Consider the following 7,500-nt stretch of genomic DNA (forward strand, 5'->3'; position numbering starts at 1 on the left):
AGTGTAACGGTGCAGACAATGTTGAATTGCGAACATAATTCTTCTCTTCCTATGCAGCTAGAGATCGCTCACCCTAACTCCTAAAATATGGGTTTGCGTGCTTTGCGTTTATTCCAGTCTACCTGTAATGACTAGAAAGCACTGACTGCTTCGTCCCACGGAAAAACAAAGTTGACGTTACAACACACACACACACACACACACACACACACACACACACACACTCACTCACTCACTCACTCACTCACTCACTCACTCACTCACTCACTCACACACACACACACACACACACACTCACTCACTCACTCACTCACTCACTCACACACACACACACACACACACACACACACACACACACACACACACACACACACACACACACACACACACACACACACACACACACACACACACACACACACACACATACACACACACACACACACACACACACACACACACACACACACACATACACACACACACACACACACACATACACACACACACACATACACACACACACACACACACACACACACACACACACACACACACACACACACACACACACCCGCGCACGCGTAAAAAGGGGGATTATTATCTCGTCATGCATCGCCAAATATCTTTAGATGAATGTCTACATAAATATAGACCTTGTCCTTTGATATTTATCTTTACAAATAAGCTCGTAAACTAAACGGGATGTTGTTTGGCAAATTGTGTATATATTTCGTGTGTGCGTGTGCGTATGTCTAAAAACATATAGATATATATACATATACATGTGTGTGTGTGTGTGTGTGTGTGTGTGTGTGTGTGTGTGTGTGTGTGTGTGTGTGTGTGTGTGTGTGTGTGTGTAAGATTGAGAGAGAGAGTTTAATTATACAATATATACATATATATGTATATATGCACACATGCATGTATACTTAATTACATACACATACATATACATATATATAAATATGATATATGTATATGTATATTTGTATGTATATATATGTATGGGTATATACATGTATGTATATATATGTATGGGTATATACATGTATGCACATACCTACATATACATATATACACATACAATATACATATATAGGTATAGATATACGTATACACATGCATATATGCATAAATATACATAGACATACATATACATAGACACATACATATTTCATATATATACCTATATAGACATATATTCATACATATATACAGTCATACATATATACATATACATACTTATATACATACATATACATCCATACTTATATATACTTAGATATGTAGATGTGTGTTTATATGTATTTGTATAATGTATTCATATATAAATGTATAATATATACATGTATATTTGTAAATATCTACATGTATATATGTACACATGTTTAATATACATGTATGTATATATGTATACATATATGTATAGATGTATACATATCTGTATATATAATGTATAAATACATGTATACATATCTGTATATATAATGTATAAATACATGTATACATATATGTATAGATGTATACATATCTGTATATATAATGTATAAATACATGTATACATATATGCAAATATACATATACACATGTATGTAAATATATGTTTACATACATATCTTCACAGGTATATATGTATACATATATACATGTATGTATGTAAACATATATAATGTATACATGTAAATATACATTAATACATGTATATGTACACCTGTATTATACTAGTATACATGTATATACATATACATATATATGTATATGCATGCATATATGTAAATATCTACACATATCTATACATGTATACATTATATGTATACATATATACATGTATACATATATACATGTATACATTATATGTATACATATATACATGTATACATTATATGTATACATATATACATGTATACATTATATGTATACATATATACATGTATACATATTTAAACATGTATATATACATATGCATGTATAAACATGTACATATATATATACATATAAACATGTATGCATATAAATATGTATACATAAAAACATGTATGCATATAAATATGTATACATATAAACATGTATGCATATAAATATATATACATTTAAACATATATGTATACATACATATATATGTATATTTGTGTGCATCTTTACATATATATGCATACATACATATATATCCATACTTATATATGCATACATATTTGTACATATATATACATACATACAAATACATACATATATACATAGATATGTACTATGAATGTATATGTATAATGTATACATGTATATATCTGTATATGTATACATGTATACATGTGTACATATACATGTGTACATATACATGTGTACATATACATGTATATATGTATATATACATGTATATATGTACACATGTATAATACATATATATGTATACATGTATATATGCACACATGTATAATACATGTATATATGTATACATGTAAATATCTACACATCTATAATGTATACATGTATATATGTATACATGTATATATGTACACATATATACATGTATACATATAAACATGTATATGCATACATACATGTATATATGTATAATTGTGTGCATGTGTATACACATGTATACATATATGTATACATACATTTGTATATGTATGTGTGTGTGTGTGTGTGTGTGTGTGTGTGTGTGTGTGTGTGTGTGTGTGTGTGTGTGTGTGTGTGTGTGTGTGTGTGTGTGTGTGTGTGTGTGTTTGTGTGTACAGTATATATTGTATATGCATGTGATTATATGTATGTGTATAAATATATATATATATATAAATATATATAAATATATATATATATACTATATAAGAAAAAAATATTTAATCTTCCCAAAATTGATTTGAATCAGATTTCCTTATTTAGCAACTTAGACCATATTCCTTTCATGTCAAAAAATAACAGGAACTTTTTTATATTTTACATTTACTAGCATGCTTACTCTAGGATTTCTTCATTTTTTTTCATATTCTATTATTTGTGTAGTTACTTCAGTTTTTGATTGGTTAATTTGCATTCTTATCTTGTTTTATGAAGTTACTCTCATTGGAATACTTTTAACAAAACTTTGTTTTCTTGATAAGTACAAAATTCACTCAAAATGAGAGCTAATTTGAAAATATCAATCTTCCATACATATCCGAAGAGCTAATTAATAATTTTACTAATTATATATTAAAAATACTATGACCCGACAATAAAGAAATCATTTATTATTTTGAAGGTTTGTCTTAAAAACATCTTATAATAGCAGCATACAAAGAAAAAATATTGTCAATCAGCAAGGTTGGCTACCATTTTCTCTTTTTTTCCTTTCCCACAAATCAGTAGCTAGATATTTTATTCTACTGCTGAGGTCCAAAACTATTGAGCATCATCTCTTTGCTAACCTATTTGAACACAGATTGATTTTGAAAAATGCTTTAAATGTGTGACATTTTGGACTATTCAAAAACAAGTTACATTTTCCTTGTTTCAAAGTAACACAAACCAGATGAATTACTGGCTGACCAAATAGATTTCTGTTATTTTTCCATACAATTCAATGATGATGTAATATTACCAATACTTTCACAAATCAATAAACTCAAAAAAATACTCAAAACAGCAACAAAATATTTATTATATAATTATTTTTTCTTTTGAGCAAATCTGTCATCTTCAAAGTGTTGAAGGTAACTTAAACAACTAATCTTGTTGCCTCCCTTATTCCCTACTCCCTCTTTTGCAATGAATATTTCACCTACTACAGACAGCAAAGAAAAACACATACCAGGCCATAAGTATGTCCAAACATTTTCTGTAAGGGTGCACCATGTGTATCATCCCTGATGAGTTAACTTTTTTCATTATCTACTAAATTGCTTACCTTAGCAAAGTAGAAATATTAGGCTGATGGAATATGACTACTTGTTTCTCATCAGCAGTTTCCCAAATTATGGTAATTGGTATTTTTACTTTGTCACTCATTATCATTTTTCTTATAATCACTAAAAAAAATAAACATACATCAATCACCCTTTTTAAGTCTTCAAGGAAAAAAAATATTAATTACCTTTATCACCATTTCCATTTTTGTCAACAAAATGTTGAAGTTGATTTTATTAGTTGGTAAGCGTATCAAACTTTTTAGATAAAACAAGCTTCATTGAAATAATGATAATGATAAAATAAAATAAAATTAAATATAAGCAGGACTCCCAGAAGAAAAGTATTTATATGAAACAACATTATCATAGTTGTTTCATTCCATAAAATATCGGAATAAATGAATAGTATAATGTCAACATCCAAATTTCTAAGTAGTGCCAACATAAATTGTGACCAGTTAATGTTAATGTAAAAATTTTAAATCTATTTACAAAAGTCATCAGGTTTATTAACGATAATCCTTCAATATTCCTTTCTTTTTTAAAATATTTTCATCTATATTACTGCATCCTCAGTTATTCATGTTTTTCAATTAAAAGATAAATAAGGAAAATGAGTTTGCTGCTGGTAACCCCTCGTACATGGAAACATGTACAGTCCACTATAGTTTTTTCGTAAATCCTGTTACACACAGCTCCACAAGTTATCAGCCATCAAGGAATCAATTAGTAATTCTGTTGTAACCTTACCTGATTTCCCCATTTCTTGATTTTTTGTGAAAAGTTCTTATAATGCTATGAATATCAATACAGTCATTATTATAATTACCATTGTGATTATCATACTATTCAAATACTAATAGTGATGAAAAATATGAAAGAAACTTTCCAAAGTCAAGGAAAGGGGTAACTGGTAAAAAGGAAATACTAGTAATTGACCTCTTGGTGACTAAGTACTCATTATTATTTATAAACTAAAACTACATGGACAAGCATTTCAAAAAAACATATACTGAAAATTAATTTAAATAAAAGGTTTCAATATGGTGAAAAGGTTGCTCCAACTTAAAATTATACATCAATTCTGGAGACTCCTACATAAAAAGGATGCATCTGCTGAACTAAACCATCAGAACCACTTGCCTGATGACAGAGCTTACACATGTAACTAATGGAAAATACTTCATCTCTTCTTAAAGGGGCGAGGACTACTATACAAGATAAATATTCACTTCAAAAAGGCATATATTTTTTGTGCTGAAAGTTATTAGTGCTCATTATGAAATACCAATTCTTTAAAATATTCACCTAATATACAATTTATGCATTGACCAGCTCTTCATACAGATATTTAAAATTTACAATCTCGTTAATATTATTATCCTGCAGAAAAATCTAGATAAAATATTTTCAAGTAAAACAGCTGGTACTTGTCTAGAAATAGAAGGACCAAATAGTGAGACAAACTGAATGGCTACAACGAATATCTAAAATATTACATATTCACAAAGTAAAGATAAGGCCACAATCATTATCAAAGTCTGTAAATCTACATTATGCTGCTCAGTGGCTTTTAAAGTTCATACTCAAGCAAAGGCCAGTATGAAGATCATTCAACTAATATAATTATGGGTGAAAAGTACAATTTTGAAAAGCACCATAAGAACTGCTTTGAACATAGAAGTGGCAGTGTTCACGCTCTAAATACAATGAACTTGATGGCTATTAAAGCCTACTAGCCAAATAATATACTGCTGAAGGCACTTTATGCATCTGTAATGGGTCGATCTGCCTGTATTAAAAATATTGAATGATGAGGTCAAGTCTTATCTCCCAAGAATACACATGGTGGCTAGTTGGGGCCCTGCCTTAAAAGAGTATAGCATGGGGGTCAATGCATCAATGAACTTATGCACATAAGCATAGATTCACAGTGTTTGGCAAGTGAGTGTGGTTAGATTTTTACTCGATTCATTTTCACATTTACAAATATTGTTGCACTTGTTCTTTATGGCCTAAAGCTCAGGTTTTACTAGCCAGCCTCACCCTGGGGTAATTCTTTAAAAATATAGATGACCTCATCAATGATTAAATCCCCAACTCCACATCACAAAATATAATCATCAATCTAAGTCACCGTGACTTGGTGTGCCCTTTGTGCACTGCCCAATGAGAGAGTTGACGGGGGACCTGCGGACCCACTCCTCAACTCCCCCTAGCAGACATTGTCTTTGCCTTGATATGCTCAGCAAGATAGAGCTGAAACTTGGAAACACTAAGTGGAATTCAGCAATAAAGCACTTTCCGTGATTTATTCCTTAATTTTTGGCTTTACTGTTTGTGTCTGCAGATTATTTCTTATACCAATGATTGCAACATTTTGCCTCTAAAAGAAAATCATCTTCAGCTAGCCCTAGCCTAGTGTATCCATACTGTAAAGTCCCAGAACCATCTCCACTTGACCAGCTTCCCATTTTGATTATATTACAATAACCCTCCCCTAGTCTTGGTAATCTAGGCTGGCACCCAAATGTTTTTATTTTTGCTATAACTTGTAAAATAATATTAAAACTTCCAAAATAATCAAAGGGTACACATTACCATGACCAGCAGAAATTTTGTAAGATCTGGATAAAGAACACCTTGGGTCTGGCTTGTCTGATTCTTCCGATTGCATGCCTGGTCCAAAATTTGAAAATACCATACTTGAAGTCAGGTACTCAAATGAGATAAGGTTTTCTTGCCATTGGAATATTCTGAACACTTACAATGAAAAAAAAATCTTCAAATATTCATCGAGAAATGCTGAATGTTACTACACTAGCCTTTAATACAGTTTTTGGTAAAGTTTTTGTAATGAAGGTCAATCTTTATGGTATGAACACTGGCAAATTGAAGATGGTATGCTTGTAAAGGAGTAAAAGTTGCAGTTGTTAATATGAGAAACAAAATGCAGACATAAATGATAACACCACAAATAAAGGAAAAAGATCGCAGAAAGCACCGCTCACTGCCTAAGTCCATTCAGCACTCTTGAGTTTCATTCTCTTCACCGAGGTGAAAACAATGTTTGTCAGGGACGTTGTGTGTTGGGCACACCCAGTACCAGTAACTTTGATTGTTGAATAAATTTTGTGACGTGGAGTTGGAGATTGCCTCTGGCAAGTGAATCCATACTGTAAAGAGTTACTGTAATGAATTATAAGGGTATCAGGTCTTCTTTTAACAACAGAAGACATAGTCAAGAGGTAAGTTGAATGTAAACTATCAATATTTACAGTAAACTGTTTAAAATTGCAGAAATGACACTTTTCTGATTTATAAAATCCCTTCTTTCAAAATCCAATTCTTCTCCCAAAGCCCAGCACTGTCAATATGTTTGGCAAAATGCACACCAACTTTTGTTCCACAGGTGTCACTTGACACTGAAAGAAGTGGGCGGAAATACTTGACACGTATTATACTAGTACTTATTCACACTTAAAACAAGTATTCTCTGACAAAACGAGTATCAATACAATGGGAACAATCCTTAACTTTTCACGATAATTGATGTTGTCATGAATGCTGTCACTTGACCGAAATAGTCATGGCGTTTTCATTCATTAATTCC

At 30.9% G+C, this 7,500-nt stretch overlaps 2 protein-coding genes across 5 annotated transcripts in view; one reads left to right on the forward strand and one right to left on the reverse strand.

Moving 5' to 3' along the window:
* The window catches only part of LOC125039789 (CKLF-like MARVEL transmembrane domain-containing protein 4), a 23,196-nt gene that overhangs the window by 15,374 nt on the left and 322 nt on the right, over positions 1-7,500 (reverse strand). The window contains exon 1 of one of the 3 annotated variants that reach the window (XM_047634061.1): positions 7,424-7,500. This exon is cut by the window's right edge and continues 41 nt beyond it. The exons of the other annotated variants lie outside the window; for them this stretch is intronic. The gene's annotated coding sequence lies outside the window, so the exon portion shown is untranslated. The remainder of the gene's footprint in view (positions 1-7,423) is intronic. 3 annotated transcript variants of the gene reach the window in all.
* The window catches only part of LOC125039790 (CKLF-like MARVEL transmembrane domain-containing protein 4), a 28,276-nt gene that overhangs the window by 2,790 nt on the left and 17,986 nt on the right, over positions 1-7,500 (forward strand). The gene's annotated exons all lie outside the window — the stretch shown is intronic.

Source organism: Penaeus chinensis, chromosome 27, assembly GCF_019202785.1.
Source record: "Penaeus chinensis breed Huanghai No. 1 chromosome 27, ASM1920278v2, whole genome shotgun sequence".
NCBI lineage: Eukaryota > Metazoa > Arthropoda > Malacostraca > Decapoda > Penaeidae > Penaeus > Penaeus chinensis.